This window comes from Polistes fuscatus, unplaced genomic scaffold (assembly GCF_010416935.1).
Source record: "Polistes fuscatus isolate 324 unplaced genomic scaffold, CU_Pfus_HIC Scaffold133, whole genome shotgun sequence".
NCBI classification, from domain to species: domain Eukaryota; kingdom Metazoa; phylum Arthropoda; class Insecta; order Hymenoptera; family Vespidae; genus Polistes; species Polistes fuscatus.
Genome location: NW_025113035.1, coordinates 8,786 through 29,299, shown reverse-complemented (window position 1 = coordinate 29,299; position 20,514 = coordinate 8,786). Strand labels below are relative to the sequence as shown.

Sequence of the window (20,514 nt, the reverse complement as noted above, 5' to 3'; positions counted from 1 at the left end):
TTGATATAATTGTTAAGAAAAATTAGGATATTGATAAATATTTTTATCCTTAACAGCATACACATTACTTTAAACCATACTCTCTTAACTTTAAACCATACATTTTACTTTAAACCTTACAATCTACTTCTAAACCTTACATTTTACTTAAAATCTTCTTATTTAGTTTAAATCTTGCTTTTATCTGTTCCTTTATTGACTATATATATAAGAATCAGCCTGACGATCTCTCATGCGCTCGCGTTTCATTCCACAATTTTTCTTTTTTTTGTGTCTTTTTCTTATTGATCTCGTAGGTCTAGGATACAATACGCACACGCACGCATGCACGCACGCATACACACATATACATACAAACGATCGTACTTACAATCGTGCTCTAAAATATAAGCACGAAAGGACACGGTCTAGTCCATCTCCTTAAGTTTCATACAGCCAATTCTTTTTTTTTACGGTCATATGAGACATGGCAATCTATAAAACCGCGATTGTTCTTATAATTTTTATTTTTTTTCTTATTCTTATTTTTTTTTGTTTCATTAAAATATAATTTTAATTAAAATATAATAATTGCTACTTCACGAGAACGAATTGATTTATCCGATCTAACTGTGTTTATTAAACTATTTCATTCGAAAATATTTGTACATTAAAACGTGGGACATTCTCTCGCATTCATCGAATTATCGTTATTTTTATTTAATTATTATGCAGCTATAGTACAATGGTGTCGTAACCGCAATGTCTCTTCACCCTTCTTCTTATTTAACAGTCTCCCAAAAAAGTAACTGACAATATGAACGCATCTGTGTTTGCAAGTGATCCTTCAAAACTCTTAATACTAAACGTATAAAGAGCATCATCGCGTTTTGACTGTCGAATGTAACTAATTGTAAGTGATAATAAACTCTATCAAGCGTAAAGAATGATCTGTTAAAACTGTCTTTGATAAATTTTTTATTTTTGCAGCTATATATTAATAACGTTACCGTTAAGATACTGGTCGTCACTAAGGAAAAGGAATCACTAGAAATAAACCCAATCACTTATTCTCTGCGACAGTCAACCAGAATCATTGCTGTGAGAAGCCCATGACAATGAAGTCAAAGTAAAACCGCAGTACATCAAAATACAATCGAATACGCTCAAATGAAGGTGAGTGAGTGAGTGAGTGAAAGTGAAAGTGAAAGAGAGAAAGAGAGAGAGAACACTGGAATAGGGAGAGTTATCGGATCTTTTTCTATACTATCGAATACACGTGATCTAAACGATAATAAAATAATTTTTAAGATTTGTAGAATGCTATTACATACTTTATATTTCCTCTTTTATTTCAAATAACTGTAAGAAGAAATAATATAAATATAGAATTGATTCTTTGACGTGTTTGCATAAAAATAAAATAAAATAGATTAAATGAACAGAAATGAAACCACGATGATAGAACGCAGCAGTCATTGTGAGCTTTGGGGATTGAATATATAAATGCTCTCCCTACTCGCTATGCCCAAATCTAAAGAGTAACAACCTCCCCGCATTACGTTACCTTACATTACGTTACATAATATTATCGTTAATAATAAAATGTTTCTTATTTCATAACTTTATACATACTATGTATAATTATTATGCAATGCTTAAGTTACACATTATTTATCGATACAACTACCTGACGCGAACATCGCATTTACATAACCTTAATAAACTTGCCTCTTTATTTTACGGGAGCACGAAGCGATGGGGGTTCTTTTTTTTTGTATATATTTTTTTGTTTTTTCTTTTTATGAATTTCTCTACTAGTTTGCGTATACATATAGATATATACACATCCGAATGTCGAGAGATCTCTATACGATTTATACCTTAGTTGAATTTTATTTTTGCTTTAGTTTTGTTTATATAGTTTCATTTCGTTTCGTTGTTTTGTTTTTCCTTATTGCACACACATTCATATACCATATGATTTACTTTGCGAGCATCGCGCTCCTGCGAATACACTGCTATTACACATCAGTTGAAAAAAAAATTCAATCACACGCACTAGGTGAGAGACATTCGTTGAACTATAAACGTAAATTTGATTTCAAATTTAAAAAAAACTGTCGCATTCAAATGTTCATTGTACGCTATTTAAATATAATAAAATTTTTTTATTTTTCTTATTTATTCTTAAATAAGTTTCATTAAAAAATGTTTCTTTGCAGAAAGCCAGATGACGGCAAATACCAGTTTAATAGGTGGTTCATATTAAAGTAGCACATTTGTCTCGAGGACAAGCAGCAGCCATCTAATATACCAGGATTTTAATTGGTATATTAGGGAGTCTAATATATATATATATATATATATATATATATATATATATATATATATATATATGTTATATGTTGAATTTTTTTCAACTGATGTGTAATAGCAGTGTATTCGCAGGAGCGCGAGGCTCGCAAAGTAAATCATATGGTATATGAATATGTGTGCATTAAGGAAAAACAAAACGGAACGAAACGAAATGAAACTAAACAAAACTAAAGCAAAAATAAAATATGTTATATATATATATATGTTGGATTTATTAATCATAGGACAAATGTACAATTTTCGTGCGAACGACCTAATAGTATTTGGTGATGGCTAAAAGATATCAGAATTGCGAAGAGCCAAGACAGTACAAAATGCGAGTGCATTAATATAATGCGTCAGTCCCACACAACTCCGGTGAGATGGTAATTTTTATTTTGTAGTTAAGGAGGATGATCCAGTGACATTTATTGGGCACGATCGATGTCAACATTGTTACCAACCACTCAATATGAGAATAAGTGTTTGCTGAAAATATTGCCGAATATCGACGATGATGCCACGTGCCTTCCTCCCTTTTTACTTACATTATTCTTCCACTCTTTTCATTATGAGTCTTCTTCCTAATCCTCCACTTCTTCACCTTCACCTTCCGCTTCATCTCCTTCTTCCAAATCTTCCTCTCCTTCTGGAATGTCATCTTCTTTGTCGTCTTCTTCTCCATCACCATCTACCTTTTCCTCTTCTCCTACTTCCTCCTCAATTTCTTCTTCTTCTATGTCACTATCACCATTCTCTTCCTTCTTTTGCTTTTTGGCCTCGTCATTTCTCTCCTCGGCCAGCCTCTTGGTTCCCTCGATCTCACACTTCGCGTCGGCAGAAGCTTTGTCGTGATGAATTCTTTTATATTTGATTCGCCTTAACTTGGAATCCTGAGATGCTTCTAGATGCTTTGATAATACCGATCACAACGTTGGAACTTTATCCAAAGCCATCCGGCTACAATACGTATCACAGCTTAGGTAGAATAGCTATCTACACGCCGGAGGAGAAACTAAGCTATGAAGGTCGGACGAAAATATTAAAAAGTGCCTCAAAAATATCAGCTGCAACGATAGCGTCACAGACCATAGTGCGAATCATACCATGGACAGGCCATTCGAACGGATCGGAAAATATCGAGTACGCTGATACAAGGAAACTCTTTTCCATAGATTCGCCTGTATTGCCAGCCGCATACTCGACATATCTATGGGCAAAGCACTGCAACATAGAAAATGTACCGAGTTGGAGAGGTTTTATGGAGGTTTTAACGACGGATAACACTAATGATGTTTCCAAAGTTGTTTGTCTGCCTCTTATCAATCAGCCTTCTTCCAATATGAGCACTATCAACACAGCTTTACGCACCGCTCTAGTTGAGACTCGTCGAATTAATCAGAAAATGTGTTTCGAAACATTCGACCAACCATTGTACTATAAAGCTTGTGCGATTGTTGCTGCATCACAGGATATACTGAAAAACGTTGTGGTTCGCTTGCTCATGTCCTACTTGGGCTCAATCGGTCACATTATGAATGGCAGCGGACTTGAAGACATCTGGGCAGTAACATACGCTCCAGCATCAGTGAAAAAGATGTTGACGGGGCATGCTTATGCTCGTGCGATGCGTGCTCATATCCTTGACATTTATCAATCTGGGAGTAATGATCTGCCGTGAAATCGAAGGTGAAATACGTCAACAATACGACGAAGACGTTAAAGCTTTTCTCCAAAGTTGGTGTACAGAACCTCCGACTATCGGCGATTGTCAATCGGATCCTTCGATTACTTCGATTACTTCGATTACTGCGAACTTGACTACACAATTGGCAATTTTAAAAAATCGAGGACCTACAGCACAACTATGGGTGCAATACTTTGAGTGTGCAAAGTATTAAAGCCGTACATTTTACAAAACCAAACTTCCATCCGCAATATGACCTTGTCATTGATGGCGGATTCCTCCTGCAAAACATCTGCTGGCCGCATGGAGCATCCTTTAAAAGAATTTGCGAATAATACTACTCGAATATTATCCAAAAATACGGAGAAAATCCTTCGGTCGTCTTTGATGGATACACCGAGGAATATGTAGGAATAAAATCGTACGAAAGATACCGCCGACGACAACGGAACATGGCACCGGATGTCGAGTTAAAAGAGAGCACAATAGTGACTTTAAGTCAAAAAAGGTTTCTCTCCAATGTTAAGAACAAAATGAAACTGGTGCAGATGCTGTCGGAATATTTATGTATGCACGGTCTCAACGTGAAACTTGCAAAAAAGATGCCGACGCGCTTATAGCGAAGACAGCGATAGAGCTGAAACAAAATACGGGCCGCGAAGTGGCAGTTGTCGGTACTGACACCGACCTGCTGGTTTTGTTGATCGGCTTATCAGATTGCAGTCCTCTGTATTTTTACAAGATATCGCCAGGTGGTAAAAAAAATACTTTGTATTGTACGGAAGACCACGCACATCTGAAGCCGTATATTTTATTTGCCCACGCATTCGCTGGATGTGACACGAGTGCCATGTACGGAAAAGGAAAGAAGAGCGTCATCTCCATTCTGCAAAAGAATAACCATCTGCAGACTGCTGTAAAAATGTTCTACAACGCTGCGAGTACAATGGAGAGTCTGTGTGAATGTGCAGAACAAATAATTGCACATTTATACAGCTTCAAAAATCCAAATCAGTCGCTCAGTGATGCTCGGTACGAAAAATTTACATCGCTGGTCGTGCACATCAACGTGGATATTCGATTGGCGGCTTTACCTCCAACGCAACTCGTCCTGCGAGAAGACGTGAGACGCACATTCTATCAAGTGCAATCGTGGTTGGGAAACAACTTGAATGCACGGGATTGGGGCTGGAAGCGAACTACAACAATGATGGTTCCTGTCATGAATACTGAGTTCAGCGCCTGATAATTTGTTGAAAATGGTAGGTTCTAAAATAAATTTGAATAAACTAAATAATTCAATGGTGAAACAAGTCGAATGAGTTAATTCTTGAAAATTAAAAATCCTATAATTTTGTAAAATATGAACCATATAGCGTTTCTCTTGTAAATTGAACACCAACGTTACCTTTGTTATACTTGATTCGAAGAAGAAAACAAAAATTAGTACGATATTTGGAATTTGGCAAAAATAATATATTGCAATAATTTTTTTAAAAATTCACGAATATTTAAAGTCTATACCGTTCGACTAATTTTCGCGAATTTGGAACGAACTGTACAAAAAATCATATACATTCTCTGCGCACGCAAATTCTTAATCTTTTTCCTTACATGTTTCCTACATGTCTATGTTTAGGTACAGTGTGTTGCACGGGAGATGCAAGACTTTTCGATGCAGCTGCCAAAAAACTGGGCTGCTTTGTACTCAAATGTGCAAATACTGTGGAGGACAATCGTGCTCCAACTTTTCAATCAGCACAGACAAGGATTTAGCAGAGATTCCAGCAGAAAAAAACACGAGGATGACGAGGATATCGCTAGAAATAAATTTCTCGATATAGTCGAAGAATTGGACCCCGAGGTTTCTGATTACGAGGAATTTTACGAGAATGAGCAGGAAGACGATGTAGAAATCGAATACCCTTTAGAAGCGATGTAGATAAATAATTAGATTTCGTGTTTCATAAAAACTCCGTCTCATCTTATTTTCGTTAAATGTTCGAATCATCCTTAAGTGAAGCATAATTTTCAATTTAATAAGAAATAACCTAGTACACTTGGAAAAATAAACCTATTTAATTTCTTTACAATTTCAGAAATAGAAACATTTATTACTATTTACATCGCTCGCGACTAACCTTGCCTTCATTATATTCTACCAAAATATACAAATAAATTTTTGTGACCCAAAATTAATATCAATTAATTATTCTAATGAATTTTATGGCGAGGCACAAAATTAATTCATTATTTTTATTCTCGACTAAATAATAATAGTTTCTGTTAAAATGAATTATTATTTTTCTTTTATTGAAGGTTCACTACTTTTGACAATAAATAAAAAAACGGCGTGCCATAAGCATCAAGATTCGATTTAAAAACGCCGCGCTTATAATCCAAAATATATAGATATACAGAATGCTCGACACTCGATGGCAAAAACGTAAAATGCTCGCTACCGAGAATGAAAAAATAGAAAGAGAGAAATATCGGATAAAATTAGCACCATTCGATTCAGCGTCGTCGACTTACCCTTAGATCAAAGAATCAGGACTGCACCTGTAATTCAAAAATTGGACCCATTTGAGTGGACTAGTCTGGATTTCACTCTCAAAAGGTATACTCTTTGTTAATTCTCTAAACCAAAGAGGCTTGTAGGCGTCAATGTAACCACCTAATAAAGAACTAACAAGGGGTCCGCCAGATTGACTTCTATCCGATTTTTTTCAAACTTTGCAGCACACTTGTAGTAGTCCATGATAATATTCGTTGTACTTTTTAAAAAACTAGATATTTAATCGTTTTCGAAAAAACGGAAGCAGAAATTTCGCATGAATGGTCTCGTGTCTTTGATGTCGCCCGATCGATTCCTCGACAGAGAAAATATTTTTTTTCTGATCTTTTTTATTTTTTGTTTTCGTTATTATAAAGCATGTTATACGAAAACACGAAAAATAATAAAGCTATAAAAATCTTGGGCTCGAAAACACACAGAAGTAGCCGAATGCATTATTAGTTATCGATAAACAATCTTAAAAAAAGATCTATCGCAGCGAATGAATTTTTTAAATTATGAAAAGACGATCAAAGAGCCAGCCAGTGTAATATGATCAAACACTATGCTGATTTTATTGTAACAAAATAACAGAATACATTTTTAATTATTAATAACTCTCTGTACTTGTATTTTTTTACTTATAATCAATACCGACGAAACCGTATTAAATTTATTTTTAGTGTGTCTGTACAGCGAATATTATCTTGACAAATGTATCATTCCAAGTACGTAAAAAACTAATGTTTGTTATTTATTGCTTATAATTCTATTTTTAATTTTTAATTATATAACTTGCGTAATAATGTTGATTTCTTAATAAAATAATAACGTTGGCAAAAAGAACAAACTTCACACGATTTTTAATACAAATGCACCTCTTTTTTATTATATTCCCTAAAAAATTGATATAACGTACTCTAGAAAAAAAAATAAATTAATTAAACATACTTATAATAAAAAAAAAAAAAAAAAAAAAGACCGAAAAAAAATATTTTCCCGTCGATGAATCGATCCGACTACATCGGAGAAACGCGCGAAATCATTTTTGCCTAATTTCTATTCCCTTTTTTTCGAAAACGCTTGAAATATCTTTTTTTTTTTAAATACAATGAATATTCTCATGGACTACAAGTGTGCAAAGTTTAAAAAAAAATCTGACAGGTGTCAATCTGACGGTCTCCTTGTTAGTTAGTAAGTTTATAAGTCTGTATGGTGTTTTTATTAATAAGTCCGTATTCTGCATTCTGTAAAATCAAGGAAACATTCTGTAAGATTGATCAGTAGCGTAAAAGAATAAATATTAAAGATAAACGAATCTGAGAGTCAGTAAAATATATTTATTATCCGCGACTAGAATTATTCTAATAGCGTTGATTGAACCAGAGCCAGAGGCCTATCCCACCAGCAGCAGTAAAAGGTAAGCATCTTACTTTAATATTTAATTATCTACTTTCACCGCAATAGAACTCCAATCAAATTCATATTTTAACTACTTTCTTCCACTCCAGTTTCTTACATTCAAATTTCATCACTCACCAATCTAATCGCAATTCTTTAGGTTATTCCCTGCTAAAGACTTCACAGCTTGACCAAAAATAGACCACACTTTTTATTACGTCACAGGACGTAACACTATCTCCATTATTTTACAATTATTGTTCATTTCAAGTTAAGGTTACTTTATCTTCTTCTTTTTATTAGGACCTCGTCCTGTTATATATTAATGTTACTTGATTACTAAATTATTTACTTCATTCAATACTTTTCAATATTTTAAAGATATACTATATTTTTGGTTATATAAAATATTATATTTTTCTTCATTATTTATAATTATATTACTTATAATTTTTTTTTATATCATAGACAGGATATCTTAATTTTCTCTCGCCAAATATTACACACATATTTTACAAACAAAAATAAGACAAAAATGTTATATAAACATAGACTTTTAAATATTTTATTAAAAAGTATAATCAAAAATACGAAATGATTAAGAACTAGTGTTTCGTCAAAGTTGAGACAAATATTTGCGATGTATTTACTGAATGAAAAAAATATTGAAATTAGTAATACAATAGGTTTCATTTTTCATAGATTTTTGTTCTACATTCATGATAACGGGTAGCAGTTTGAAATGGAATTTTATATAGACTTCAACAAACAACACCAGATAATCATCATTTTATATTTTATTTACAACGTTTTAATAAAGCATTGAAAAGCTTATGTTTATATGATATTTTGTCTTATTTTTGCTTGTAAAATATATGGTAATGTTTAGTGGAGTAAACTACGACACCCTGTATATATCACGAATGTAATGAATTTAACATAATGTAGTTAGGGAAAGTTAAATTTCCTACATAGAGAAGGAAATAGTTCGATAACAGAAGAATGAAACGGAAGTGATCCGTACTTTAACATCCCCCTATGTCACACAAACAAAGTGATCTAAGAAACCCACACCCAAATCAAGACACACTCTCTGTTTCTATCAGAGTGGAATTTATATTTATGACGTACAGGATATAACGAACGTCACAAGAATAGCCTGTGTAAAAAGTAACAGAAATTTTCAAACATAAGACACCTAATGTGAAAGGACGACATAAAACGAGTAGTAGATATATATATGTTTGTTGGAAATAGTGAAAAATCGGCCAATGACTTAGCCCATTCCTGGCATTGCCCTCCAATGCAAAGAGTTATGACAATGAGGAAACAAACGAATGGATTGCGGAATTTTCTCAAGCATTGCCGATTATATAGTATACATTTACGAAGCGCAGCACGTCTTTACATGTGTTGTATCAACACTAACCGGATTTTTATCATAGTTCCCTAGCTTTTCCTTTCTTTCCCCCCTCCCTCATCTATTTTTCCCCTTTTTTTCCCCCCTCTCTTTCCACTCCCCCCCCCCCCCCTCCCCCCTCCTCCCTTCTCCCCCCTCCTTTTTCCCCTCCATATATTAGCTATCCCATTTAGGTTTATTTCTTTCAGTACCAATCTTTTCGCTTGTGAAACGCGCTATGCTAATTCTGAAAAAACAGATTCTTTTAAAATTTGATCTTTCCTTTCTAGGTTTGCTATATTCTTGCAAATTCAAATTTTTTACTTCAATTGGTGCGATATCGTAGGACGTTACGTTCTCTCTGTCGGTCTGGTAGGTTAGTGTCGATCTTCTTGTGGGTTTTCTTTTTTAAGTTAGTTCTATCTTACAAGTTTAAAAATTTTCTACATTTTGTAATTTTTAATTATATACAAGAAAGAGAATAAAAATATCATAAAAATATTGGAAACAATAAATTCTTTTAAATCTTGTGCAAATAATAAGAGACGATTGTTTTACTAGAATTACAGTTATCATTTTATTTTTAACCGGTAAACATAATAAAAATATATACACCTTAATAGTAATAAATAACAATTATATATATAATATATACTCTAATCATTAAAAATTTATGCAATAAAATTAAATTAATTCAATAAAAATTTAATTATTTCAATAAAAATTTTTAATAAATATTAATAAATGTATAAAAACTTTTTCAAATTACAGATAAGAATATTTATAAAAAAGGTTACTTCCCTAATAAGAATCGAACACTAACTTATCCGATCGACACGCGAGAATAGTACATCCTACGCTAACGCGCCAATTGATCAATGTTACGTTTTATTGGTTTTTTGTACTTTTTCATTGATGTTATAATAATTATTTTAAATGCCGAAATGGCACTAAGCTCCCTCATATATAATAACAAAAAACTAGATATCTATAGATAAATATTATGATGATGAGATTTATACTTGTTTATAACCAATCATAAACTAATTTTATCAGTTTAATATTTTTGTAAGATGTTTTTCACTTTTGTAATGTACGATAAAAAGAAATTAAAATAAAAACATACTTTTTACAACCAAAAAAAAAAAAATCGCGCTAATTGAACAACAATTCAATTTACAAGAACATAAGCACATATATAAAAAAAAGAAAATTTTAAAATCATTTTTCTCCAAATTGGCTAGTCAGTTCACCGAAATATTTACCAAAAGAATAACTTAAAAGTATACTACTGATGTACCCAAGCTCGTACAAATCCCTTAGTGTTCAACTGTAATGTCTTCTTGTAAATTCTTTGCAATTGTTTATTGAAATAAATTCATGTCAAACGTTTTGAAGTCGGTGTATAAAGAAATAAATAATGGGCATAGGATGCGATTAACAAATAATCTTGAAAATTATTTAATATTTTCTTTCACACATAATAATCTACGCATTCAATTTTCTTTCATAGAATTTTATATTCTTAGGAGTTTGTTAGTAAACACATAAATATATATGTAGGATTTCCCCTCCCCAGTCAGTCTTCCGAAAAGATATCTAACGAATAAAAAGGTAAGAATTCCGCGATGTTGTCAATAGGTTGATATAGAGAGAGAAACCTTTCTTAACGGGGAAATGCAATATATTTTAAATAAATTAAATATAATACAATAATATATATAAGACGTGCTCGTTGCTTGGCTATTAAACGATGACTGCAACTTTACAATCTCAATTGCCACGTCGGTCTTTTCCGCCGCGAATTTATACATCTTTTCTCATCTACGTTCTTACTTCTTTTCGAACCTTCTCGACCCTTTTCGATCGTAAGACATCTAGATCTCTTCCTTCTTACTTCGGTTCGAGAATCTTCGAGAAGCTTCGGCATGATCATATTCAGTTAGCGACAAGCCGATATCGCCTTATACACCTTGTAAACAAAACATATTTGAAATAGAACGATCTTCTTCATCTTACAACGTACTTTCATACACATTCTCACACGGACCATACACGCACTTTTTCTTCCTACCGACTGTCGGTTGTTTATCTTATGTTTCTTATTCATGGTCGTTAATCGTCACTAACGCGCTTTTGTTTTTAAGCTACTGTTACTACCACTCCTACATATGAATATATACATTTAACTTGAAAAAAACTCTAAACTTGTGTTAAAAAGGAAATAAAAACTTGTATGTAGTAATATATATGTTCCATAGAGATGAAGTCAAATCGTATTTAGTCATTGTAAACGTAACATCGAAGAATTTATTTACATCCTAAAATGTATAAAACGGTAACTAAAATTATTAGCACTCCCATTAAACGTGATATTGTCAGTAGTTCATGATCGATTTCGTATAAAGTGTACCTCGTCGGACAGCGTAAAGCAAAAAATGAAACTAGTATTAAGGGACATACATTTGATAATAAGAAACAGATTAAACGTAAAAAAAATTTTTCCAAAATTAAACCTAACAATAAAAAATTAGATGTGTTAATAAGAGGAAGAAGATTCGTCGTATCATCAACGTCCGTTAGCGAATCGGAAATACAATTTATTAAAAGAAATTAGAAAAACGTGAATGTACCAAAAGTATTAAAAAACAAATCTACAAACGTGAATGTACTAGAAGTATTAGATAACAAATCTACAAACGAAAAATATCAACGTGAATCTACGTGTAAATTATTTGAAAGTCCGGAACGTATACCGTGATATTAAATATATTGATCACGATAATCTTCTACCTTTACCGTCTTTAATTTCTAAAAAATCAAATCATCTTTTTTCGATACAAAGTATCGCGAATAAAGAAAATTATGAAGTAATTAATGTTTCTTCGGATGAAGGTATCAAAGAAATTGATATTTCTTCTGTTTTAAGTAAGTAATTTACGCATAATTATACAAATAGGTTACTTATTTTTTTTTTTTTTTTTAATAATTTTATTATTTGACAAATTGACAAATGCGAGTATAAGTCATTTATTATTGCTATTAGAAAAATCAAATGAGGTTAAAACATATCCACCGGCGGAACCAACAAAATGAAAAAGAAACTTCTTGAGAAATACGATATACGATGATTGGCCATCAGATTATAAAGTATCAACGCATTATGCTGACTTATTATCGAATAAATACGTGAAAGACCATGCTGATGAATTTCCTACAACTTTTTCAAGCTTGCGCGAATCGTCAAATAAATAATGAAAAATCTGATAGAGATGAGAAGACAAATAATAGCGGTGAGTTTTTATTGAAATCATTACTTTTTCTAATTATTATTATATTTATAATATATAATTGAATTTACATATATCTCATATATTTATATATATAATTATTATTATAATATATATTATATTTTTCATCCAATATATTTTTGTAATACATTCACACTTATAAATTAAGTAAATCAATAACTATATATTTCAGCAACATACAGTATAGAAAATGTTTATCTCTTAAGTAGATTCATTAGAAATGTTAAATCTTCTCGATGAATATCAATTGAAGTTATTCAAATCAAAAACATTGTGTAGTATTATGGGAACTGTAAATAAAGAAATGGAATGAGAATGAAAAATGAGAAAGAAAAAATGAAATAATCTTATTATAAAAGATCACATTTGTGTCGAAATGATAAAAATCACGAATGTTATTCCTTACCTTCGACGTCTTCGTCGTTAAAAAACAATTCTAATGTTAAAATTATATCGATTAAAAATTTTAATTCTAAACTATACAAAAAACGAGCAGACGCTAATCAAACATGTTCTCGTAGAGTCTCTCATCAAAAAATTTATATTCTATAGAAATTACATAAAAAAAGAGTAAAATTTGATGGCATCTACCTTACCGACACAAGCTCTAAAGCTTAATTATTGATTTAGAAGTCAGAAAAAGCTTCCTTTTATTATCATCAACTTCAAAATTCCATGTTATTATTTTGTAGCAAGATTTGATATTTTTATAACGATTCGTAAACAAAAAGAGAAAATTTTGTGCGAAAACAACGATAATAATAATGAAAAAATGATCATCTACGTTTCTGTATGGAGTGCAGAATTCCTTAGTACACCAAAGGAAATAATAAAAGCTTTATCTGATGAAAAGTTTTATACTCCTACAACAATACAATCTTTAACATTGCCACCAGCGATATTTGGAAGAAGAAATATTCTTGGAGCTGCTGAAAAAGGCAGTGGGAAAACTTAAGCATTTGGTATTCCTCTATTTTAAATGGCATATTAGAATTAAAGAAAAAACATTTATACACACAGAAAACAAGATGATGGATTAGAAAATGAAAGCAATGAGGAAGAATTGGAATGTTCCAACGATGAAGGTAAAAATATATATCTAATTGATTTAATTAATAAATTGACAAACTTCATTTAACTCAACCCTTTGCGCTCTGAGTACTTTTTTCTGCCTACAGTAGATAGAAACTGAAAGATTCTGCTAAGAAGTATGACGAATAACGAAGAGCATAGTACGACGTTGTAAGAGATGATTTTGTTAAGAAATAAGACGTTAAAAGAAAAAAAACACGACGATTATTAATTATTGATTTGGACAGTTATAGACAATTACGATTTTTTCCCCTATCAAATTATATCTTTAAATAAATCTATATAGTAATATATATGTTATAGTCCAAGTGGGAAATGCCGCAATTATGAGCAATTCCAGGCGTTTTTAGGCGACGTAGAAAAAGGAGAATTGGCTTTTCCTAAGCATTGTACATAATGCTTACTTAGATATTCTATAGAACACCAAATGCAATTTAAGCAATGTTGAGAAGAATACATTATCGGGCAACATACATCATGCCGCCCGTCACACTCAACCACACCAAAATCAAACACACACAACGCAAAAGCGGGTGTTTTCAGAACAACTTTAGTCGCTTTCCGCGCAAGATATGTTAATTTCCTAAGTCAATGAGCCTCGTGGGCGTCAGTATGTTCGTATGACTATCCAATGAGGAACAAAGTTCGTATATTCTGAAAACTGTTCGTTGTGGAAAGGAAGTAACTTGTCAGGGAAGTGGGGGCAGGAATAGGTTTATAAAGAAGATCAGGAAGCAAACCAAGTCACTTTCGTTTGCCCTGTTGAATCTTGTGTTTGTGTTTCTCGTTAATAAATGTGTATCTGCTTTACGTAAAATTAGTGAGTTTTTCATTAAAATTGATCGTTAACGTGAAAGAATGGATTACAAGATAATTATATTTAACAGAATATATTTTAGTAAAATTAGTTATTTTTTCTCGTGACTAATGTTATTTTATTATCGTTGATCGAAGGTGTGCCATTGAGCCTAATTCCACGAGCTACTACAGAAAATGGTAATAATCTTACTTTAATTCTTAACACATTACGTACGGTGCTCTGTTATTTCTGGACCCGCTTATATTTTTGGTGCTACTTTATGTTTAATAACATCATTCAATTAAAAAATGTTACTATTTTCAATAAGTTCATTTTCGTCTATAGTATTATTTAGTGCATCCAGTAAATAATCAATTAACAATTCACTTTGACTTTTATTTTCTTAATTCTATGCCCGTAATTTTGCTACTATTTTAGAATTAGGATCTAATTCATATATCAATAATTCTTATTATAAATTATCATTAAAAAAATTGAAAATATAATTCATTTTTAAAAAATATTTTCCTTACAAATTAAAATGCGATTTTTGAAATAACAAAATGCTGTACAGCTTGATAAGGTACGCGATACAGAGATACCGATGTAATGGCTATAATTACTAACTGATTTATACGCTCTCGGAATGTAACATTAATTTTTTTCGCTAATCATTTGTTAGGAGAATATACGAGACTTCGTTAAATCGGTAACGTAACAAACAAAACAAATTTATTTTTATTTCCATAAATCACCGATTATGTGAGTCGAAGAAACCTGAAAATGAAATGTACGCAATTAACATTGTTATAGACTTCTAAACAATTTCCTGCTTTAACTACCTTCTTGCCTTCTATCGTTTATCGTTCATCATTTATCGTCTATTGTCATTTCTTTTCGGTGTCTTTCTCCTTAACTTTACCTTTTTTTCTAAATCCCTACTCTGCTTCGTCGTCACGTACGCCATAAATACGCACACATACTTTTTCATACACTCATACTCACACTATCCAACGTGTTAAAAGAAACAACACATTGCTTGTAGTTTTACTTCCAAGAAAATCGTTTTTAGTTATTCTAAAAATATCTATATTCGCACTTCTAATAGCGATTATCTACGTCTTTAAATTTCTTCTGTTCTTATATTATATATACATTCACATGAAACACGAAACATTGCTTCCTGTTCATTCCTGAATTTCTTTTATCCTTAAAATTCTTTAGGTCATTTCTTGGTCAAGGCTTCACAGCTTGACCAAAAACTGGCCTCACTCTTTGTTTGTCATATTTTTATATGCGGTCAGATATATTTACAATAGTACAGATTCTGACACGGTATAGAACTTGCTTTGCTTTTTTGAATTAACATTATTTTATTTGTAAACTGCTTATCGCATACACACACATACACGCTCTCTCCTATATATATATATATATATATATATATATAGTCGCTTTTGTCTTACATTACTTATTTCTTTACTACGCTAACACACGCGCACACACATGCACACATACTCTCTCATTCCTTCATACCATAACAACAGGGGACAACATTTTTTGTAGCTTTACATATCAGAAAAACATCTTTACTTATTCTATAAATATCTCTGTAGATTTAAAAGCATCTTTGTCTTATTCTAGAAATATCTATTTGTTGTCTTTTGTTTCTGGCGTATTTCACCTTTAACTACCTTTTCGTTTGAAATCCCTACTTCGCACCATAGCGGGTAGCAACAGATTTCATGATCGACGTGCTTAAGATCACGTACGCTACAAGCATGTTCTTTCTTACTTTCTAACTTTTATTCTTACATTCCTACACTTTTCTATTCTGCTTTACATTCGTCCTCCAATGTCACACTCTTAATCGCTAGAAAACGCTTCTTCATTCGACCACGGTTTCTTAAATTCCGTCGCTGTTGAAGTCTGAGCTGGACCACCACCTTTCCACAATATGTCTTGAATCACGCAAATTTTTTACTACGACATACGGTCCTAAATACTTATTAGCGAATTTTAATCCTGGAGCTTGTATACGCTGAAAAGGTTATATCCAGTTGCGAGCGCAAAAAAACATGTTTTTTTAAGAATTTTTTTTGGAAAGACCTTTTATTTAACATTTATATAAAAAAACATGTACTTATAGCAAATTTATTAAATTTTAAGACCCCGTTGTCCGATTTCAAAAATATAATGTTGTACTGCTCCTGTAGACGATCTTCTGGAGGTCCTCCAGAAAAAGGTGTCCGGCGGTGAGCACGATATTTTTTATTTGGATTAGGTAAAATAAAAAAATCTAGCAAAAATTTCTTTAGTCGATAGATGAATAATGGTTTTCACATGAAGAAATAAAAAAATTTTGATTTTTGACAAAATGGCGTCTATTTGAAAAAAATTTTTCGTTCTTGACTGAAATTTTCGCTCAAAATTGGTAAAAGAAAATAGTAATAATTTTTGTAAATCTTATTCCTCCCGTCAATACCTGAGGAATATATCTAACATTAGTACAAAAAATGTTGAACTTATAAATATATGTCGAAATCAGTATCAAATGTCAAAAACAGTAACAAATGTAGAAAACTTACAATTAGTAGCGAATGTCGAAACTTAGTATTAATGCGAAAATAGTAGACTAACAAGGGGACCTTACACTGGGACCCCCACAGATCTTAACGAGCTTTGGTATATTAGTAGTATACTTTTAGGGTGTTATCGTGGTAAAGGGTTTTTTCAAAATGCGCAGTCGTTTTTGAGAAAAAAGGTTTTAGTTTTGACTTTTGTTGTATATATGTTTAAATTATTTGAATTTCGACTGTGTATCAAGTGACGCGACAGCGTCAGTAATAGCGTTCTCGCTTCTCGCGCTGTTAGTCAGTGTTCGATCCTTCGTGGGGAAAGTTTTTTTTATTAATTTTTTTTCTTTCTGTTTTCTAATTTTTTTTTCATGTTTATTAATTTTTATATATACAGGAAAGAGGAAATTATTTATTACAAAAAAATTAGAAATAATAAATTTTTTGAAATCTTGCGCAAATAATAAAGGAAAATTGATTACTTGAATTACAGTTAACATTTTATTTTTAACAGGTATATAAAAATAGACAAATCTTCAATATACTAAAAATAACATTCGTATATATTCTAATCATTAACAATTTCATGTATAATTTTTTTATATCTATGAGTTTTAACATTTGTTGTACATTTATAATTATTTATTAAACGCAGGTTCCAGAGTGATAGTTCTCGTAAAAGCATTCAAAACAATAAATTTTTTCACATTTCGCGCAATTAATAAAAAATGCCTTGTTACATGAACAACGATTTTTTAAAAGATCCGTTGGAAAACAAACCTGATGAACGTTTAAAAATATTTCTCTTTCATTTGGTTTTAATAAGGCATGAACTTATTATTATATCAACATGAAATTGTTAATGATTAGAATATATACGAATGTTATTTGTAGTGTATTGAAGATTTATCTATTTTATATATCTGTTAAAAAATAAAATGTTAACTGTAATTCAAGTAATCAATTTTCCTTTATTATTTGCGCAAGATTTTAAAAAATTTATTATTTCTAATTTTTTTTGTAATAAATAATTTCCTCTTTCCTGTATATATATAAAAATTAATAAATATGAAAAAAAAATTAGAAAACAGAAAGAAAAAAAATTAATAAAAAAAACTTTCCCCACGAAGAATCGAACACTGACTAAGAGCGCGAGAAGCGAGAACGCTATTACTGACGCTATCGCGTCACTTGATACACAGTCGAAATTCAAATAATTTAAACATATATACAACAAAAGTCAAAACTAAAACCTTTTTTCTCAAAAACGACTGCGCATTTTGAAAAAACCCTTTACCACGATAACACCCTAAAAGTATACTACTAATATACCAAAGCTCGTTAAGATCTGTGGGGGTCCCAGTGTAAGGTCCCCTTGTAAGTTTAATTGCAAAAATAGTAACTTAATTCAATGAGCAAAATTCGAATTTATTCTTTTGACTGGATTCGGAAGACTGAGTACTACTAACTAACTAATACAATACAATACTACATAATACAACATAATACTAAAAATGATCTCTTTATTCTGATGCTTTTCTTATATATATATTTATATATCCGCTTATTCTTACGTTGCTAGTCACACGTATACACGCATTCTCGCATACTCTTACATACAAAAACATATCCTAGCGAACAGAGTAATACGTTTCTATTGGAAATACAAATTTACTAGCTTCTAAATATTTCTTTTCTTTTTAGAAGAATGTTACGTCTCATTCGAAATCCTTATTTCGCAATATCGCTGCTAGCTACAGATCACGGGATCGACGTGTTCTCATTTATTTTCTTACATTATTTTTTTATTCTCACATGTAATGACAATAGTTAGATTGAAGATGAGAATGCGTACTTTTCGAATTAAGTCGTCGTTAAGACGTAACACCTCCCCTCTTTAAGAGAAGCACCTAGAAATTTATTTTCTAGTGCTTCGTTATAAATATATCTTATGATAGCTTATTATAAGAGAACGTGTACATTTACTTATTTATTTAACTATATTAAAAAGAATTTCTATAATTTCCATGTTAAGCAAATTTTAATTTTTCCCGATTGACGACCCTGCATCTATTTTTATTACTAATAATTTGTTTCAAATATTCGATTAAGATAATATGCGAACGTTCGAGCGATCTATTGGATTGCGGATGAAATGTCGTGGTTTTTATTTGCTTACAACGGTATCCTTTTGAAATTGCCCTTAGTAAGGAGCCTGTGAAATTTGTTACTTGATTAGTCAGAATAGAATGTGGCACACCAAATATGTTACAAAAATTATGATCCATGCCTTCTGCAATATCAACTTTTCCAGTTTTTTATTTATATAAACAATAAGAATTCTAAACGGCAATATCTAGTAAATGAAAAAAGTACTTCTTGTACCCTTTTATGGATTTTCTGATGGATTTAATGGAACTAATAACCATATTGCATTTGTCGATGGCGCCCATTGACGAATTATAATCGACTAAACATTTGGGCCTACATATAATTTCTTGCGTCCTATAATTTCTCTTTCATGTAGATGTAAATTCGCTAGTATGGATAGTGGATAACATAAGTACGTCCCGTTTCTCAAGCAATTTAAGGGCCAGCAAATTACTTGATGTCCAAAATTAACCGTGCCGAACGCACGTGGGGCGACCAGCTTGGTTATACAAGCTAAGGTTTAACCTATTAGCCCATACGCAGAGCAACTCACCCCTAAGGTTGCTTCTGCCTTCCGGATCTCATCTAGAGGACCGGGCATTAAAATCGCCAGTCACCAGTGATGAGAGGGCAGGGAACATTCCTAAGAGCTCCTCAAGCTCATCAAGGAGTCTACAAAACATACTTATGTGCTCGCTGGGAGGAAAGTAGACAGAAACTACCAGCGAGTCCCCCTACTTGACGGCTACAAAAAAGGAACCCTGACGCACCAGGCTACAGGTTCTTCTGCTTTACCCACGAGTACCGCGGAAAGAGGAGTCCCCCCAGGGAAGAGAACAATTTGTCATCCCTGGGAGGAACCCACCATGGCTCCGCAATTATCGCAAGTCCTGAGCGCAACGCGCATGGTTCAAGTTTATTTGTAAACAAATATCTTCCATTTTCACTATGTGTTCTATCCTTGTTCAGCCTCGGCCCCATCGCCCTGTATTATCCAGGACAATGAGACCGATGGCCCTGGTTCACCTAACTTGTCACTATTGACGACGATGGAGGAGCAGGACTCCAACTGTTCCACCTCCATGTTGTCAGCTACGCTAGGGTCTACATCCCGCACAACCCGAATATGTTCAAGAATTTTCTTTTCTACTATAGTATTGTAGGATGTTTAAATTATATATGGATATGGTAAAAAATAGTGAGG

At 32.1% G+C, this 20,514-nt stretch overlaps 2 long non-coding RNA genes across 2 annotated transcripts; both read left to right on the top strand.

The window, feature by feature from the left end:
- Positions 1-774: 774 nt before the first annotated feature.
- LOC122514075 lies at positions 775-2,322 on the top strand. The gene is made up of 3 exons (XR_006302933.1): positions 775-892; positions 970-1,155; positions 2,205-2,322. It is a non-coding gene; the product is annotated as an uncharacterized LOC122514075 (long non-coding RNA).
- Positions 2,323-11,968: 9,646 nt separating this feature from the next.
- LOC122514074 lies at positions 11,969-13,032 on the top strand. The gene is made up of 2 exons (XR_006302932.1): positions 11,969-12,674; positions 12,865-13,032. It is a non-coding gene; the product is annotated as an uncharacterized LOC122514074 (long non-coding RNA).
- Positions 13,033-20,514: the final 7,482 nt, after the last annotated feature.